Below are 20628 nucleotides of genomic sequence, written 5' to 3'. Positions count from 1 at the left end.
TATGTCTACATCAAGAGAAAAGGTACACCACTTTTCCTAGCCTAGACATACCTTAAATCATTTCCAATACATCATCGCTGCAAAGACTGGTTCTCTCTCAAGTTGAGAACTGTAAACTTCTCCAATCTCACCTCACAGCACAAAACAAATCACATACGACTTTTTCCTGGTTAATCCTTCCCTCACCCTGGCTTGCCAACTGTTATGCCAAATTTAGAGTGTAAAACAATACACTCCTCAACGGCACTGCATAAATAATATTGTTTATTAAGAAGATACTTATAAAGTAGAAAAAGGCATCTTAATTCTTATTGTTAAAAAATCCAAAACATTATTGGCAGAATAAGAGGCAAAATTATTACCAAAGGCCTCCCATCCCACATGCATTTAGGGAGAGAAAAGAATCTTCATTTTTACTCACACAAGTTTTGATCTATTAGTAAAATGTCACTTACTAAGTGTCCTCAATGACAGCTAGGAAGTTTCTACTGTTAGGTATCTCCATTTGACAAGCGTGACCTTTACAAACTTCCCAGGCACACTTTCTGCACCAATACTGAAAGATTAGTCTGTGAATCCTACTGTGAAAGGGAGTATGGCATCAACCATAACACATACCTCCCTTCTTAGTATCTCAAACTCCAGCCCAGTTTTCTCTCTCAGTAATCAAGCAAAACACTGGATAGCACAAGATTTGAAAATAGCCCTGGTAAGTATACACTCTGTCAACTAACACCGAAAATCCCCCAAAGAAGACTGCTTTCCATCGGTCATATCAGCCAAGAGTAATATGTTGGAGCCTGCCCTAGTCTCTAAACCACACAACAGAATACAACCGCCCCCCCCACACACACACATTTTGAGGCCTCAAACTCCATTCTTCAAATTAAGTGATGAGATTTCCTGTTACACTGGTCTACAATTTTTGAGAAGTCATCTGCTTCAGAGATAAAATGTGCTATTATGTATTTTGATGTGCTGAATTCAAATATGACAATTAAAACAACTGATTGGCTACTGTTTCTAAGGTATTTAAGTTTTTACATTTTATGTCTATGTATATTCTGTAGATAGAGTTTTAATCATAAATTGTAAACCTAGGTCTTTTCATGTGTTTATGGTTGCTTTACATGATATTTCACCCGTCCTGTTTATGTAACAGTTTAAAAATCAGCAAAAGGGTTATATAAATAAAATAAAATAAAATTTATTATGAAACAAAAGGCAAAAAACTATTATGTACATAGTTTAGTCCTATTCAGTGTCTACTCGGCGCTTCTTGGCTTGTCTCTTGTATTCATTAAATGTAGCATCTCGTCACTGTCCAGCAATAGTCTGCAAGCATTGATGGGCTCCATTTGCCCTGATAGCGTTTCTCCATTGTTGCAATGTCCTGGTGAAATCACTCACCGTACTCATTGCTCACTGCTCCGCAGTTCGGTGGAAAAAAATCTAGATGAGTGTGCAAAAAATGTATCTTTAGTGACATGTTGCAACCAAGGCTTTTGTATGCCTTAAAGAGGTTTTCCACCAACAACCTGTAGTTGTCTGCCTTGTTGTTTCCGAGAAAATTTATTGCCACTAACTGGAAGGCTTTCCATGCCGTCTTTTCCTTGCCACGCAGTGCATGGTCAAATGCATCATCTCGAAGAAATTCACGAATCTGAGGACCAACAAAGACACCTTCCTTTATCTTAGCTTCACTTAACCTTGGAAATTTTCCACGGAGGTACTTGAAAGCTGCTTGTGTTTTGTCAATGGCCTTGACAAAGTTCTTCATCAGACCCAGCTTTACGTGTAAGGATGGTAACAAAATCTTCCTTGATTCAACAAGTGGTGGATGCTGAACACTTTTCCTCCCAGGCTCCAATGACTGTCGGAGTGGCCAGTCTTTCTTGATGTAGTGGGAATCTCTTGCACGACTATCCCATTCGCAGAGAAAACAGCAGTACTTTGTGCATCCAGTCTGCAGACCAAGCAAGAGAGCAACAACCTTCAAATCGCCACAAAGCTGCTACTGATGGGTTGGTCATAGTTTATGCACCTCAAAAGTTGTTTCATGTTGTCATAGGTTTCCTTCATATGGACTGCATGACCAACTGGAATTGATGGCAAAACATTGCCATTATGCAGTAAACAGCTTTAAGACTCGTCTTCGATGAATCAATGAACAGTCTCCACTCATCTGGATCGTGAACGATGTTGAGGGCTGCCATCACACCATCGATGCTGTTGCAGGCTACAAGATCACCTTCCATGAAGAAGAATGGGACAAGTCCTTTTGACGGTCACGGAACATGGAAACACTAACATCACCTGCCAGGAGATTCCACTGCTGTAGTCTGGAGCCCAACAGCTCTGCCTTACTCTTGGGTAGTTCCAAATCCCTGACAAGGTCATTCAGTTCTCCTTGTGTTATGCGGTGTGGTTCAGAGGAGGAGGATGGGAGAAAATGTGGGTCCTGTGACATTGATGGTTCAGGACCAGAAGTTTCATCCTCTTCCTCGTCTGACTCAAGTGAGAATGATTCTGGTGCATCAGGAACCGGCAGTCCTTCTCCGTGGGGTACTGGGCGTATAGCTGATGGAATGTTTGGATAAATGCACAGTCCACTTTTTCTTCTTTGACACACCTTTCCCAACTGGAGGCACCATGCAGAAGTAACAATTGCTGGTATGATCTGTTGGCTCTCTCCAAATCATTGGCACTGCAAAAGGCATAGATTTCCTTTTCCTGTTCAACCACCGGTGAAGATTTGTTGCACAAGTGTTGCAGCATATGTGTGGGGCCCACCTCTTGTCCTGATCTCCAATTTTGCAGCCAAAATAAAGGTGATAGCCTTTCTTAACCATAGTGGTTATACTGCGCTTTTGTGATGCAAAAGTCACTTCACCACAAACATAGCAGAAGTTATCTGCACTGTTCACACAAGTACGAGGCATCTCTGCTCACTTTGGCTAAACAGAAATGTGTCCCTTTGCAAAATCAAACACTGACAAATAAGAGAGCACGACACTGTATGATTTCTTGAGCTGATATAGGGCAATTTGTTCAGCAGAGTGATGTAAGCTTTGTTATGATTGCATCATCCATGACTTCTAGGAATACCAGCTTCAGATTGCATCATTCATTGTTTTGCCTAAAAAGCAAGTACTGTCCAAACCCAGTCATAGATTTATTCATAGATCCAGTCAAAGATGTATTTTAGTCATTTCTGGTTTAAATTGAGATCCCTTCCCTTTATAACTCACTTATCCTCCGCTATTCCCAAGTCAAGGGTCGTATATACGGACCCAATAGCATGCCTTGAAAACTAGAGCCAATCAACAATTTTAAGCATCATTTTTGTTCTCAGTGACCCAGAATTAGTAAAGTTTGACTACATTTATTTCAGAAGCATTTTGGCTGTAGAGCGGTGTTACTTTTCCAAACAGAACCCCAATGTATTGTGAACAGAAAACACTTATGAGCAAAACAAACCATTATTTATGGTAGCTCAAGCCTCAGAGTAATTAACAACAGGCAATAGCCTCTTAATAATTAAGATTACAAGTAGGTTCCATTATATATTCTAATTTTAGCTCCAACCCATGTTTTGGTTTGCAAAACTAGTTTAATCTAAAAATTGCTAAGTCCTGGTCTACACCTAAAACTTAGTCAACCTAACTACGTCGACACCACTAGGAATTCTTCCGTCAGCCTAGCTACCGCCTCTTAGGGGATCAATTACTTACACTGATAGCATCTGTAGTATAGACGCAGCACTAAGTTTACTCTGAAGCCTAAGGGCAGTTTTCTGCAGAAGTCAAATAAAACTGACCTGTTAAGAGTTACAGGTAAACTTTCCATATAGTTAAATCTCCTTCAAAATTCTTGCACATTCCATATTTGAAGAAGATTAAGAGAAGACAGTTACCTGTTCTGTAACTGGTGTTCTTCGAGATGTGTTGCTCATGTCCATTCCACATTAGGCGTGTGTGCTCACCACATGCACCGGTGCCGGAAGTTTTTTCCTCAGTGGTATCCATAGAGGACTGGCTCTGGTGCCCTCTGGAGTGGTGCACACATCCTGCAAAATAAGGGGTGCCGTCGGCTCCCCCCACTCTCAGTTCCTTCTTGCCGGAAACTCCGACAGTGGCGAAGGAGGGCGGGTCATGGAATGGAAATGAGCAACACATCTTGAAGAACACCATTTACGGAGCAGGTAACTGTCTCTTCTTCTCCTTCAAGTGCTTGCTCATGTCCATTCCATATTAGGTGACTCCCAAGCAGTACCAATAGAGGCGGGTAGAAGTTCATGGACGTGTAGATGGCAACACAGCTCTGCCGTACCCAGTGTCGTCTCTGACCTTCTGAGTGATGGTATAATGCGCAGTGAATGTGTGAACCGAAGATTATGTCACGGTTCTGCAAATGTCCTGGATGGGAATGTGAGCCAGGAAGGCCACTGAGGACGCCTGAGTTCTGGTCGAATGAGCCCTCACTATCGGTGGTGGTGGGACCTGTGCTAACTCATAACAGGTCCGGATGCAGGAGGTGATCTAGTTTGAAATCCTCTATGAAGATACTGGAAGGCTCTTCATCCTGTTCGCAGTCGTGATGAAGAACAGGGTTGACCTGCGGAAGGCCTTGGTATGCTCCAGGTAAAATACCAGGGCAGGTCTGACATCCAGGGCATGTAGCCTCCTTTCCTCAGTAGTGGCTGCAGCTTGGGACAAAACACCATGAGGAAGATGTCCTGGTTGACGTGGAAGGAAGATACCATTTTTGGAAGAAAGGCCAGATGGGGTTGCAGTTGAACTTTGCCCTTGTAGAACACCGTATACGGCAGCTCCAATGTCAAGGCTTTAATCTCTGACACTCGTCTCAGCGATGTTACTGCCACAAGGAATGTGACCTCCCATGAAAGGTGGTAAAGGGAGCAGGAGGCCATAAGCTCAAAGGGCAGGCCCGTGAGCCAAGAAAGAACCAAGTTAAGGTCCCACTGTGGGGCAGGAGCCTGGACCGGCGGGAAGTGTCTCTCAAGGCATCTAGGACTCTGCTGAAGAGCAAGATTGGCAGGAACACATACATCAGGATCCCTGACCAGGGAATAGACTGTTGCCAGCAACTGCTGCAAGGGTGGCATTCTGAGCCTTGCACTGCGGATGACATACGTACAATGCTGCCATGTGGTGCAGCAAACGCAGACATACCTGGGCTAGTTAGAGGGAACGCAGAGACCCTCGTAATGAAGTCCACCATTGTCTGGAACCTCTCGTGTGGCAGGAAAGCTCTGGTGCAGGTAGAGTTGAGCACCGCTCCAATGAACTCTATCCTTTGCACCAGAACTAATGTTGACTTCTTGTCATTCACCAACAGGTCCAGGGACTGGCACGTGACCTGTAGCACCGCAACTCCCTTTGGACTTGGGACCTGGAGTGACCTTTGACCAGCCATTCACTGAGAAACAGGTAGATCTGAATAAGCCTGAGGTAGGCTGCTACCACCGACATGCACTTGATAAACACCCTCAGTGCTGTCGCTAGGCCAAAAGGGAGAACCGCAAACTGGTAGTGGTCCAATCCCACCGTGAAGCATAGGAAGCGCCTGTGCCCTTGAAAGATCGCTATAAGAAAGTATGCATCCTTCAAGCCGAGGGCAACATACTACTCTCCTGGATCCACGGAGGGGATGATGGAGGCCCAGGAGATCATGTGGAACTTCAACTGTGTTAGGTATTTGTTGAGATCTCGCAGGTCCAGGACGGATGGATCTTAGACTGCCCTTGGCCTTTGAAAGTACTGGGAATAGAATCCGTTGCTCCTGTACTTGCAAGGAACTTCTTCCACCGCTCCCAGTTGCAGCAGGCCCTTCATCTCCTGCGCAAAGGGACTTTAGTGAGAAGGGTCCCTGAAGAGGGACCGGGGGGATGGGAGGGATGGGGGGGGGGGGGAATAGAAAAAAAACTGTAAAGTTTAGCTCTGGGCCACTGTGTTGAGGACCCAAGGTTATCACAGTCCATTCAGGGAGGAAAAAAGAAAGGCGGTTGGAGAAACATAGGAAGGCTCTTTAGGATATAACATAGTGTGTGTTAAAGTATACACATCAATGACCATTTTGCATCCTTACAAATGTCTCTTATAGATACCTGAACCAGAAAAGCTGTGGAAGCTGCTTGAGCTCTTGTGGAGCGAGGTATCACCCTGCTCTGTGGAGGCACATTTTCATAGCATAGCCTTACGCAGGATGAAACTCACTATGAAACTGTGTTGCCTTTCATACTGTCCACAACTGAAATACACAGCTGGATAGACCTTCTAAAGCACCTACTTCTGCCCAAGTAAAACACCAGCTCCCTTCTAACATTCAAAGTATGAAGCCTCTCTTCATTCTTATGAGAATGTGTCTTAGGTGGAAAAAGGATGGTAAGTATATGGCTGTATTACAGTGGAACCCAGAAACAACTTTACCAAGAAATTTTGGATGAGGATTTACGTATATATACACACTTTCTCCTTATCTATATATAATAGCCACCACCATATATAGGGTCATCAATTAGGGAATGTAACTCCTCCAACCTCCTCATGGAGATAATGGACAAAAATGCTAACTTCATAGATCAATGTATCAAAGAAGCGGTGGCTATTAGCTCAAAAAGCAGACCCATCAGTTTAGCCAGTACCAAATTCAAGTCCCATGGAGGAATGGGAATCACTATATGAGGTACAGTCTGTCCAAACACTTTAAGAATCTGAGGGTCAGAAAACACCAATCTTCCCTCTGTTGGTAGATGGAATGAGGAGATACCACTAGATGAACTCAGAGAACAAAGAGATCTTGATGCTTCAGGTGAAGCAAATCCAGGGTATGATGGATAGTGGCCAGGATTGGCAAAATACCATTCCGCTAGGACAAGTTGGAGATTTTATTTAATCAGGTAAGCATATTTGTTGGACCGCTTCCTGCAGTTTAGAATGTTGTTTTGCAGTCCACAGAAAATGCAGCCTCTTGAGGTATTAACCACTGAGTATCCACGCCATAAGATGAAGAGTGCACAGGTTGAAATGCAACATCTGACTGGGGTTCTGGGATATTATGTCAAATTTCTAAAGTAGTGGTACTGGACTCCTGATACAGAGGGTCAGCACACTGGAGAAACAATGTTGAAGAGGCCAAGGTAGCGCTATGGGGATCATGCAAGCTTGGTCCCGTTTGAGCTTGCGCAACACTCCGTGGATCAGAGGACTAGGAGGATAAGTATACAGCAGAGCTTTCCCTTCCACAAAAGAAAAGCAAGAGTCCGAACTATACCCCCGCCATGCAACAAAACCTAGTATTTTCTGGACAGCCAAGTGGCGAATAGATCGCTCTCTGTGACCCCCCACGACTGAAAGATGAATCTCAATGTCTGGTTTGAGAGCATTCGTGGTCTTTACTGAACATTCATCTTTGATGATCTGCCAAGCTCTTCTGAACATCAGGAAGGTGGGAGACTATGAGATGTACTGCACTGCAGATACAAAAAGTCCCAAAGATCTACTCTACTTAACAGAGCTGATTTGATCGGGCCACCTCACTGTCTGTTCACACAGAACATTACCACAGTGTTGTCTATTAGGATATGTAAGGAAGCCCATTTGATATAAAGGCGGGAACCCTGACATGTCCGGTGAATTGCCCACAACTCATATTATTTATGTGTAGGGCAAGATCTTGATCTGTCCATAGACTCTGTAGGTGAGCTTCCCAATCCAGAGAGGAGGGGTGAAGGGAACTGCCATCCACCAGTCTAGAGAGGCTAAGATTCCTGCAGGTAAGCAAATAAGCATGTCCAACGGAAGACGAAATGGAGAATAAGCTGACTTTAACTTTCTGAAGTGATGTCTGGCATGCCAAGTCATGTACATGCACAAAGCTGTGTGTCCCAGAAGTCTTAGACAGCTTCTTACTGTTCTGAGCAGGTGGCTTTGAAATTCGCACACATAGCACTGTCTGGAATCTGGCTTGTGGCAAGAACCCTCTGGCTACTGTAGAGTTGAGGATAAAGTTCTATCCTCCGCCCTTGAGAAAAAACTGATTTGTCCTCATTGATCCCCATGCCCAGATACTGGGAAATAGACTGGATTTTGATGAGACTGACTTCCACTGGTGCTTGGAAGAATCCAAAAACCAGGCAGGAACACACTTGCACGCCCGCTTTTCTTAAAAAATGCTGCTATCACTGCAATGCTTTTTGTAAAAACTCATAGGGCTTCCCAAAGGCCATGACTGCAAATTGATGAGTGTTGTGAAGTCTTAGGAACTTCCTGTGACTCTGGTGGATAGCCATATGATAATATGAGTACCTCAAATCAAAGGCAACATACTGGTTGCTGGCACCTAGCGAGAGGATGATGGAGGCCAGGGTGACCATAAGAAATTTTGCTTTCTCTATGTATTTGTTTAAATCTCAAAAGTCCAGAATGGGCTTAAGACCTCCTCTTGCCTTTGAAATCAAAAGATACCAGGATTAGAAACCCTTTCCCCAATGGAGAGGAGGAACCTCTTCTATGGCTCCACTTGTTTAAAAAAAAAAAATCTCTCTTTGGAGAAAAAGAGGCTTCTGAGAATAGTCCCTGAAGAGGAACCAGGAGGAGGTGGTGAGAAGGAAGGCAAGAAAAATCTTCAGAGTGTATCCCAGTTCCATGCTGCTTAGAATTCACCAATCAGTGGTAACAAAGGCCCAAGCACACAGGAAATCAGATCACCTGTTGGAAAAAACAGGGATGGGAGAATCTCTAGTACAGCAAGCTGTCCTCGACAAAGCAATCTGAAAGCTGGTGCAGAGGCCACAGCATCTGTCAAAGAACCTGCATTAGAAGGAGGCGGTCATCTCCTCCTGTGTGTCTTGTCACATTTTCTGAACTGATCAGGGTGCTTATGTAAGTAAAATGGGTACCTCTGAAGAGTAGAATTGCTTCCTTTTAGGAACAGCCATGTCAATACCCCAGGATTTCAGTATAGCTCTGGAATTCCTGAGACCATGTAACAACTCATCAGTCTTTTAAGAGAAAACAGTAGAATTCTAAGAGAAGATTCTGGATTCTCTGCTGAACTTCTAAGCAGGAGACCAGAAGACTTCAGCCATGTAAATCTGCGCTTAGTTATTCTGGACACAGTGACTCTAACCACAGAGTCAGCACGAAGGAGGGCTGCTTGCTTGCTTGCTGGGAGGTTCTAGCCCCTAGTTCAAATCCTCTATCATGGCCTGAAAGTCATGCCTGGTCTCCTCTGGCAACGTATCCAAGCATTCAGCATTTTATTCCAAAATGATAAATCATATCTAGTCAATAAAGCCTAGATGTGGAACAACAAAAAGATCTAGTTTCTTTACTTCTTTGTTCTTTGGGGTAGAAGGTCGACCCTGACATAACCTTTCATTCACCACTGACACCACTAAGGAACGTGGTGAAAAGCACATGTAAAACTGTTCACAACCTCTAGAACGCTCCACAGGGAACCTACACAAGAACATGGGGAAGTCTCACCTCCAGTAGCATAGCTGGGGGGGAGCGGGACAGTGGCCGCTCCTCCACCGAGCACAAATGGCGCCTTTTTAATTTTACTCACTCAGAAGCGGAAAAAAAAAAGGCGCCACCCGCTGCGGTGCTTTTACTGATGGGGCAGCGCTCCAGGTCTTCGGTGGCATGACCTTCATTTGCTCCGGGTGTCTTCTGCAGCACTGAAGCTTCATTGCTGAAATGCCGCCGAAGACCTGCAGAGCGAGTGAAGGTCCAGCCGCCGAGGTGCCGCTGAAGACCTGGAGCGCTGCCCCGTCAGTAAAAGCGCCGCAGCGGGTGACGCCTTTTTTTTCCCCCGCTCTCCCTCTTCCCTCCACCTGGCTACGCCACTGCTCACCTCCCTATCCTTTTTTGTACATGGCTGGAATTCTCTGTAGAACTGGCAGCTGTCTCGAACATGGCTCTCACCTAGACATTTCAGAAAACTGGAGTGAAGGTCACTCATCTGCCGAGACTTCTTGCAACCAGCACAGGACTTAAAGCCTGGAGACCAAGGTATGCCCCAGTACCAAGAGTTAACACATGACCGTTAAAAGGGACTTAATGCCAAACAATCAAGAATGAAAGAAAAACTAGACTCATTATAAGAACGAGTACCACTAAACAAAGAAAGAAAAAACACTGATAAATGGGGAAAAAATTGAACAAACAAGTCCACAATCTCAGTCTCCAATTATGGGTGGTAAGGAATTGAGAGGGGTCAGGGGCTGCTCTACCCTTTATATCATCGGTCAATAGCATGAGCCATGCACCGCCCTGACAGGTACCGCTAAGGGAAAAGCATCTCTGGCTCTAGTGCACAGGGTTCACGCACACCTGAAGTGGAGTGGACATGTATGATCACTCAAAAAATATTTAAGTATTTTTAAAATATTTTTATTGATTTAAATTTTCACAGTTGGGCGACATTATGGTTTTAAGTTTCCTCCCCTATTTTTATCAATTTAATTTTTCACAGTTGTGGGAAAATAAAAGGGGGTATCAGATAATTATTATTTAATGACAGTAGACATTGAGATTCCAAAAAGATAATCAAGTATTTAGTTACTACATTAACTATATTCTCATCTTGATTTTTGTGCAAATCTATTAACATAAGCAGATCGACTGACTGTGGCCTGAGGGTAACGTAGTCTTAAATTTATGCCCCAGTTATGGACCATAATTAACAATAGAATTCAGACCTCTCCAAAGAACAGAGGTTGACACACTGATGTAGGGGATCACAGCTGTCCCAGGATTGAAGTAAAGCAGTTTTATTTTGCAACACAGCGAGGACCTAACATGGGGGCGGGCAAATTTTTTGGCCTGAGGGCCGCATCGGGTTTTATAAATTGTATGGAGGGCCAGTTAGGGGAGGAAGTCATGCTCTTCCCCCGCTGGGACTCCTGCCCCATCCAACCCCCCCTATTCCCTGACGGCCCCTCTGGGACCCCTGCACCATCCACACACATCCCCGCTCCCTGCCCCCCGCCCCAGACATCCGCCGCCTCATCCAACCTCTCCTCTCATTCCTGATAGCCCTCCCCGGGACCCCTGCCCCATCCAACCACCCCTTCTCCCTGTCCCCTGACTGCTCCCAGAACCCCTGCCCCTGACTGACCCCTGCCACCCCATCCAACCCTCCGTCCTTCCTGACTGCCCCCCGGGACCACTGCCCCCATTCAACCCCCTTGTCCCCTCAACTGTTCTGACCCCTATCCACACCCCTCCCCACCCCCTGAACTCCCCTGCCCTCTATCCATCCTCCCCTCGCCCCCCCGCTCCCTGACCCCTTACCATGCTGCCTGGAGCACCGCTCTGCAGCTGTGCTGCCCCAGGAGCTCACAGCCCTGCCGCCCAGAGCATTGCGCCAGTGGCAGAGTGAGCAAGCTGAGGCTGCAAGGGAGGGGGACAGCAGGGGAGGGGCTGGGGGTGAGCTTCCCGGGACAGGAGCTCAGGGTCTGGGCAAGATGGTCCCGCGGGCCGGATGTGGCCCGGGGGCCATAGTTTGCCCACCTCTGACCTAACATGTTGTAACCACGTCCCCCATCACCATGCACATACCTTTTTATTTATAACATCATGAAAGAAAACTTTCTATAAAAGATACCTAGGTATCACTTGTTTTACCTTCTTTCCCTTTCCCTTCTCTCTACTTCTGTCATTTTTACATTGAGCTCCCAGTTTTCCTCTTTTTCAGGGACTGTTTCCACTCCATTTACATGCCAGAGCTACAGAACAAGTATGGTAAGGTTGGCTAGCATTTTGATGTTTCTGCAACAACATTTCTATACCAGCAAAAGTCCTACTGTTGATACAGTTATGCCAACATACATGTGCTTTAGCTGACATCTTCCTTTTTTGCTTGGGAAACCAATATATCAGCAAAGGCACTTTTTTGTGTATAAGCTGTGTCTACATTAGGAGAGTTTGCTGGTATAGCTGTTATCAGCAAACCTTTCCTAGCATAGACGTGGCTTAAGAAAGGAGACTGATTCCAGAGAATTCAAAGAATGACATAGAATTATTTCAAAACAGGTACTAAAAACTCTATAGTTGCACAATGGACCAAACTACAGCAAATTAGACAGGAGGATCACCTTGAAAAGTCTATATTCCAATAAAACAACTTAATTCCACAATAGGGATACTAAGAATTGAAGTCTGAATCCTACGAGGAATCAGGAACCATATTTGATCAGAACAATAAGAAAAAAGTTCAGGATGCAGGGTAGAGAACATGTACAGGCAGACTAATAATTTCCTCCAAAGCCTAGCAGGAGTTTACATTTGGCAAAGGTGGAGAGGGTACCTGACCTTTCGCCAGGCCCTACAGCCCTGTCAATCTGGTATTTAAAAAAAAGTCTCCAACATGACAACCCTCCAGTGAAGGACTAAGCCAACTTGTCAACCATACAGCACAACTGCAACAGCAGTTTCACCTGCTAGAGACAAAAATCACCAGAGGAAAAACACAAAGAACAAGTCAATGCACAGTGTTAGTCTGCTCAGTTGTATCCAATCTCCACCAGTCAGTAGGAAAATCATGTAGTCCAGAATTGGAACAGGAAGGCCAAATGTGCAAGGATTGTGAAAGACCGGAAAAGAATCAAAGTAGCAAATCAGAGATGCCAACTTACCACCACTCTGCCTACAGAAATCTACAGAAATCGTATGATGTCTGGAGTCAGGCAACATCAATATCTGAACATAGCTATTGACCATTTAAATAGGCAGCAGTGGTACTGGCACCTCTTGGAACCGTTCCACTGCCCTCTCAGTAAGAAGTCATGATGGTCGCCATTGAGGGAGGAGGGATTTCAGCAGTAAACAGGGAAGAGAAACGTAAAAGAAGATTCCCCCTTAATTTCCCAGCAGTACTTGATATCACACTAACATTCTAATGTTGCACTGAGTTATTGACTGAAATGCAATTTCATAAAGACAAAAAAGAAGACCTGTAATCCACGCTCACTTTGCAGTCCTTCCATGCCATTCTGAAATCTCCTATTAAAAATGCAGAGTATATAATGAAGTTTGCTGGGATTTAAGAAATGAGAGAGAATGGTACAGAAATGTGTGAAACTGCAGCAAATTTAATTTCAAAATCACTCTTGACACATGGTCAAAATCCACATACACCTTCCCAAAATGTCTACCAAATTCAAACCCGTGTGGGTTTGCAGGAACTTAGATGAAGAACAACTTTCCTGACCAATGCGACAGTCTCAAAATGACAAGCCTTTTCTGGCTGCCCAGTGGCTAGTCTGTGCTCCCCATTTTTTTTCTTTTGAATTTCCCACAACTTAAATTGAATGCAAATAAGCCAGGTGTGGTCCCCAGAACAGCAATTGGCAGATAGTCCCCACTGAGTTCCCATAGCAACATGCACAGCTGTCAATAAGAAAGAGGTTGCATCTGCCTCAGATTGGCTAGAAAGTTTAAACACTGAGTGAAATGCCAATTATAGTATCTTGTAAAAGAAACATTTAATGAAAAACCCACCCATCCATCCTTCCTTGACTAATACAGCAAAATAAAACTAAGAGTATACTGCTCAGTCTAACAAAATGCTTATTTGGAGAAAACTAGCTGCTAGAGAAGCATCTTGCACTTGTGCAGTAAAAATACTGAAGTTTAAGAATCTACCGTGTTTAGAAGATACTCGTGGTTCGGTAAAATGTAATCATAATTATACAGGAGACTTAAGGAGAGTTAGGAACCAAAGTATACCACATATTTTAATATTAGCATTTCCTGTCCAGTTCTAGGGACTCTTTCACTAGATACCCTCTACCTCTTATGGCTATTATTTGCTTTCTGTGCTAACTTTAAAATTTATAGACTCAAACCCAAAGATGGATCAAATCTGAAAGCCAACAAGTTGCTCTGCTAAAACTAAAACCGGTCAGTGGTGCTTGAGCTTCCTTTCCAAAATGACTGCACAGAACATCATTGACTTAACCAGTTGCCAGATCGCTTGTCAAAAACAGTAGGGCAAATGTACAGTGCAAAATTCAGCCTGTTACTGTACAAACAAGACTGCCACCAACTCCTCACTCACACAGCAGAAGACTGACAGGCATTTATTCATTTATAAAAGAATAAATTATTTGCATGAGAGGAACTTAATGTGTATTAGGATGAGCCATGAATTTTATCTGTACATCACCACACGTACAAATAAAATACTAAAAGCCGGTAAGCTTTATCTGTTACCCCTCCTGTGGCAACAATCCCATAATCCATCACTACCTTGAAAGTTGCACATTTGCTAAAGGAGCTTTAGTTTTAATTTTCTACTATGCTCACTCTCTTCATTCCCTTCAGGCTAATCAGCAGCACTTCAAAGCTGAGCTGGTGACAAAGTGACCAGAAACACACAGAGATTTAATGGGGCACAACCACTGGGTAAGTGAAACATGCCATATGCTGTTAAAACGGACGACTGCAAGACCACTGAATAGAAAGAGTTCTGCAATTCATTGGATAAAGTAGATTACTAATTCCCCTTGGTACAGGGCTAGTATAATTCGAACACTCAGAACCATATTACAACAACATTAAGGGTCCATTTTAAACTGAACAACAGCCAGGAAATTATTAAAAAAATGAAGGCTGTAGTGCCCTATACAGTCAGCCATACGTTTATATACACTAGGAATTACAACGGACCTTATTCAAATAGGTGGAGCTTGCATTTGAGGCAGAAAACACGTATATCGTTGTCTTCTGTGTTCTACTACCCTTTTCTTCTCTTTTTGGACTTTGGAAGAAACAGAACAATTCCACTTGGAGTCTGTGAACCACCAATAAACAGGCTCAGAAGTGTCATACTTTTCCTTGGGATGTCACTCAGATTTTGGTTTCCCCACTAAAAAAAACAATTACCCACCTTTCATAACTGTTGTTCTTCAAGATGTATTGTTCATGTCCATGTCATTCTAGGTATGTGCGTGCCTCCATGCACAGGTCTCTGAGATTTTTGCTTTAGCTGTATCCGCAGGGTCAGTTGTGGCACCCTCTGGAGTGTTGTGCTCATGTGTTGGTATATCAGGCCCCACACCCTCTCAGATCCTTCTTGTCAGCAACTCCAACAAAGGGGTAAAGAGGGAGGGTAACGGAATGGACATGAGCAACACATCTCCTCAAAGAACAACAGTTATGAAAGGTAGGTAACTGTTTTTTCTTCTTTGGGTGCTTGCTCATGTCAATTCCATTCTGGGTGACTCACAAGCATTATCCAGGGCGGTGGGCTTGGAGTTCACAGTCATGTGGCTTGCAGCACTGTGCTAGCAAAGCCATCATAGTCTTAGGCTTGACAGGTAAATGCAGTGAGAGACGTGTGAATGGACGACCAGGTAGCGGCCCTGCAGATATTTTGAATTGGCACCTGGGCCAGGAAGACCGCCAAGGAGGCTTGCACCCTAGTAAAGTGGGAGGTTACAACTGCTGGTGGAGGCACTTTCGCCAGCTCATAGCAAAACTGGATGCAGGCTGTGATCCATGATTAAATCATCTGGGTGAACACTGGATGATCTTTCATTCTGTCTGCCACTGCAACAAACAGCTGCGTTGACTTAGTCATGTCAATGGAACAGCTTAGTCATTTCAATGTAAAAAGCTAGTGCACTCCTGACAACCAGAGTGTGCAATCTACACTCCTCCTCAGACTGATGAGGTTTTGGGAAGCATACAGGCAAGAATATGTCCTGGCTCACGTGAAACAACCTTTGGCAGGAAGCCTGGGTGCAGTTGCAGCTGGATCTTGTCCTTGAAAAACACTGTATAAGATGGCTCAAAGGTAAGTGTCCTGATCTCAGAGACCCTCCAGGCAGACGATATTGCCATCAGGAAGGACACCTTCCAGAAGAGTAGAAGCAGAGAACAGGAAGCCAATGACACAAAGGGGGCCCCCCCATGAGCCACACTAGCACTAAATTTAGGTCCCAAGAAGGGACAGGGTCCTAGACATGAGGGTAAAGTCGCTACAGACCTTTTAGAAATCGGACCGTCATGCCATGATTGAAGATCAACCTGCCCTGGAATGGGTGGTGAAATGCCAACGTCTTGGCCAAGTGGACCCTAAATTGATGAAAGGCACAAGTCCTGGAGCTTGAGATGTAGAAGGAAGTCCAGGATGGACAGCAGTGAGGCCTGTTCAGGCCTTATACCCTAGTCCGAGGCCCAGCATGTGAACCGTTTTCATTTGTCCTGGTAAGTCGCCCTGGTGGAGGGCTTCCTGCTGCCCAACAGAACCTGTGGGACACAGGCCAAGCACTCCTGCTCCTCCGCATTCAACAATTCAGCAGCCAACTTGTCAAGTGGAATGTTGCCAGGTTCGGGTGCAGGAGACTGCCGTGGTTCTGGGACAGAAGAACTGGCCAGAGAGGCAGCTGTAACGGGGTTGCCACCAAAAGGTTCAGCAGTGCGCCAAACCAGCGTTGGCGAGGCAAAGCCGGGGCTCTCAGGGTCTTTGTCCTGTCCTGTTTGATCTTCATGATAACCCTGTGGATTAATGGCACTGGTGGGAAGCCATATATCAGATCCCCCGACCATAGGAATAAGGCGGCATCTGACAGGGAGCCTCTGTCAAGCCCCCAAATCGAGCAGAACACATGGCATTTCCTGTTCTAATGAGTCACGAACAAATCCACTCAGGGAGTTCCCCACCTTTGGAAGATCACCACCTTTGGATGGAATGACCATTTGTGGTGAGATGAGACGGTTCTGCTGAGGTGATCTGTTTGTACATCCTTGGTCCTCGAAAGATGCGCAGCCACGAGATGAATGGCATGGTGCACACAAAAGTCCCAGAGCCAGAGAGCTTCCTAGAAAAGGGCCAATGACCTGACCCCCCTTGCTTGTTGATATAAAATATCACGGCGGAGTTGTCTGTCAGGACTTGTAACACCTTCCAAGTGGGACCGGAAAGCCTGGAGGCCAAGCAAACTGCTCTGAGCTCCCTAACATTTATGTGGAGGGAATGATCATCCTGCAACCAGCGGCCTTGTGTGCTGAGCTCACCCAGATGGGCTCCCCAGCCCAGGTCAAAAAGCGTCGGAATCCAGGGTCAGCAATGATGCTGGGGCCACAAAGGGAACTCCCCCTCCAACACCAACCAGGGTCCACCCACCATTTCAGTAACGACCGGCTGTGGACCGGTACTCTGTCTACCAGGTCCAAATTGTGCTTGCAGAGGCCGGAGATGGAGCCGGGCATAACAGACCATGTAAGTGCAAGCTACCATGTGGCTTAATAACCTCAGGCAGGTCCATGTGGTGGTGAACAGGTGTCCTTGTATATGAAAGATCAAGTTTGACATGGCTTGAAAACAGGACCACCCCTATGGTCGAGGTCCACCCCTATGAATTCTATTTGTTGCACTGGTATGAGGGTCGATTTCTTTTAGTTTACTAACAGACCCAGGTCAAGACAGGTGAAACACAACAGATCGACATTCCTCTGCACTTCATCCCGCAATCTACTCTTGATGAGCGAATTGTCGAGATAAGGACAGACTGTCTCCGGTAAGCCCATGAGGCCGACAAGAGACTAAAGGGTAGTGCCATAAATTGGAATTGGCGCTGGCCCATCATAAAAACGGAGGAACAGTCTATGTCTGAGGAAGATGGAAATATGAAAATAAGCATCCTTGAGGTCGAGAGTGGCATACCAGTCTCCCAGATCCAGGGAGGGAATGATGGAGGCCAGGGAGACCATGCGGAACATCAACTTCTTGAGATATTTGTTGAGTTGTCGCAAGTCCAGAATGGGTCTTAGGCCCCCTTTTGCTTTTGGGATTAGAAAGTAGCGGGAGTAGAACCCTTTCCCCCTCATTTCCCAAGGGACTTCCTTCACCATCCCCACCTGCAAGAAGTTTTTGACCTCCTGAATGAGGAGTAGCTCGGGAGGAGGGTAGGAGGCGGTATAGCTGAGAACTGCAAGGTGTGGCCCAGAGATATGATTTCTAACACCCAGCGGTCCAATGTGAATTGCAACCAGGCCAGTTGGAAGAGATGTAAATGGTTAAGAAAGGGGTAATGTGGATCCACAATGACTGGTGTGGTGCTCTCCAGTGCACCATCAAAACGAGCGCTTCTGGCCCCCCAGGTGTTTTGCTGGGCCAGGCTAAGCTGGTGAGCAGGAGGTGGAGGGATGGTAACAACTGAAATTTGTGTCTGTCCCTTCTCCCAGCAAAGCCCTGCCGAGATGGCCTAAGCCTAGGAGGCAGAGGCAGCCTGAATTGTTTCCTCACCGTCTGTGGTGTATGCATGCCCGGCAAATGGAGAGTGGCCCCCATGTTTTTGAGCCCATGCAGCCTCGCATCCATCTACTCCGCAAAGAGTCCATTCCCATCAAATGGGAGGTCCTGAATGGAGGACTGCATCTCCTGTTACAGGCCTACAGTTTGAAGCCATGAACTGCGCCTCATAACCATGGCCAATGCAACTATCCTGGCTGGAGGGAACATCTGGCTGCCCACCCTCTACTAGGGCTATAAACTCTTGGGACAAGTCCTGGGGCAGAAAGTCCTTAAATTTTCTTAGGGAGTCCCACAGATTAAAGTTATATCTTCCCACTAGCACCTAGTGGTTTGCCACCCTGAACTGAAGGCTGGCTGTTGAATAAATCTTCCTTCCAAAAAGGTCCAACCTCTTGGCCTCTTTATTCTTAGTGGTAGAACTGGTCTGCCTATACCTGTCCTTCTCATTGGTCACGGACACACCAGTGAACCTGGGGGCGGATGAGTATAGAAGTATTTGAACCCCTTGGCCGGAACAAAATACTTCTTTTCAGCCCTTCTGGAGGTGGGAGGGATGGAGTTTGCCAGTGGCTTTAGCTATTTATAGGGCACCTTTGTATACTGGCAGCATAACTCGAGGGGGGGTGCTGCCAAGAGCACATTAAACAAGGTGTCCAACTGCTCCATCATCTCCTCCACCTCTAAGCTCAAGTTCGTGGCCACTCTTTGGAGCAAGGCTTGATGCTCTTTGAAATCGTCTGGTGGTCTTATATGTGATGGTCCAGCCATTGCCTCGTCGGGTGACAAAGAGGACGACAAGGGAGGGCCTGGCGCACCATCCCCCATGGGGGAAGGGGTTTCAATTCTGTTCCATGCACCGATCCTGGTGCCATCAGTGCCGGCGATTGTTTTTCTGAAGCATCACTGAAGAGTGGTGCGAGAAGGGCATTGGCATAAACAGCATGCCCCATGCATCCCAGTAAGGTCACTGGACAGGCCACTGACCCTGCTGCCAGGTCGGCATTGCGGAGGTCGATGCGGTCTCCAAATGTCCACATAGGCCACTGCTGCTTTGGTGAGGGGCTGAACTCCCGATCTAACCCGGAATAATCTCCTTCTGGAGACCATGGCGGGGACATCCATGCTTGAGTTTGACAGCTAACTGTCGCTGTAGGTGAGCGGTACTTTGCACAGGACTTTTTTCCTGGGGATTGGTGCTGGTAGTGAGCAGATCAGAACCACCCTGGAGATCGTTCTCGGAGTCTGGGAGATGGGGATCTGCATCGTGGAGTCGGCGGACAGAAGGATGACCGGCACCAGGCATACCATGATCGACGTCTCCATCTGGTTGACCCGTGTCTAATCGACGGAGACTGCGAACACGGTGCCAGTGATCTAGGTCTGTCAACCTGAGACCTCCACTATGGAGACTGAGATCTCTGTCACAGAGATGGGGAACTCTGCCTCAGTTCTGGGGACCAACAGCATTCGCTAGCCCTCTGGGGGGATCTCATGGTTGGCTTAACCTCATAGGGAGCCTTTGCCAGATCCAACACCATGCGGGGTGCAAGCGGCGTTGGAGGGTCTCTCTGCTCCCTGGTCTCTGGGAGGGCCTGGGAAGATGGCAGCCCAATAGTGAGTCTGGGTCCCCTGTCAGTCCTGGGAGCCGGCAGCAGATTCCTGGGGGGACTAGTAGGTCCAATCGGAGAGGCACCCTCACGAGGCTCTGAGGTAGGCGGGTGGCCCGAACTAGGTCCCTTTGCCCGATGTCCCTTGACCCTTTTTGCTCGGTGCTGAGGAGTCCCGCTTTTTTTTTTTAACCACTTCTTGGGCACCAGCGAGGAGGAGCGGTGCCAGGAGTGCACTACGCACTGAGATGCTGGGCGTAGAGTCCTGCTGGGAGGGCTCCGATGCTGGGCGGAGTGCAGCCTCCATGAGGAGGGCCCTCAAATGAATCTCACTCCTTCTGGAATCTCAGACTAAAGTTTTTACAAATCCAAAACTTGTCCGTCATGTGTGATTACCCCAAGCACTTTAGGCAGCTGCTATGGGGGTCACTCACAGGTATAGACCTACTGCAGGCAAAACAGGGCTTAAAACCTAGTGACCCATGCCCCACCCGGGGCCATGTCCCACCTTGGACTCTAAACTTCCTAACTACACTACTTAACAACTACTTATTAACAAACTCACTGTAAATGAACTATTTACAGGGCACTGAGAAACAAAGAATGCAAGAACTGCTATCCACTAGGCACTCCAACGTACTGTCAGAGGCAGTAAGAAGGAACTAAGAGGGCATTGGTCTGGTGGCACCTGATATACCAACACATGAGTGTAGCACTCCAGAGAGGG

At 46.2% G+C, this 20628-nt stretch overlaps 1 protein-coding gene across 7 annotated transcripts in view; it reads right to left on the bottom strand.

Moving 5' to 3' along the window:
* Window positions 1–20628, bottom strand: part of POU2F1 (POU class 2 homeobox 1) — a 231567-nt gene that overhangs the window by 122624 nt on the left and 88315 nt on the right. The window contains exon 2 of one of the 7 annotated variants that reach the window (XM_039521084.1): window positions 12986–13034. The exons of the other annotated variants lie outside the window; for them this stretch is intronic. The gene's annotated coding sequence lies outside the window, so the exon portion shown is untranslated. The remainder of the gene's footprint in view (window positions 1–12985; window positions 13035–20628) is intronic. 7 annotated transcript variants of the gene reach the window in all.

Source organism: Mauremys reevesii, linkage group 1 (genome assembly GCF_016161935.1).
Source record: "Mauremys reevesii isolate NIE-2019 linkage group 1, ASM1616193v1, whole genome shotgun sequence".
Taxonomy (NCBI): Eukaryota; Metazoa; Chordata; order Testudines; family Geoemydidae; genus Mauremys; species Mauremys reevesii.
This window is presented reverse-complemented; position numbering and strand designations above follow the sequence as displayed.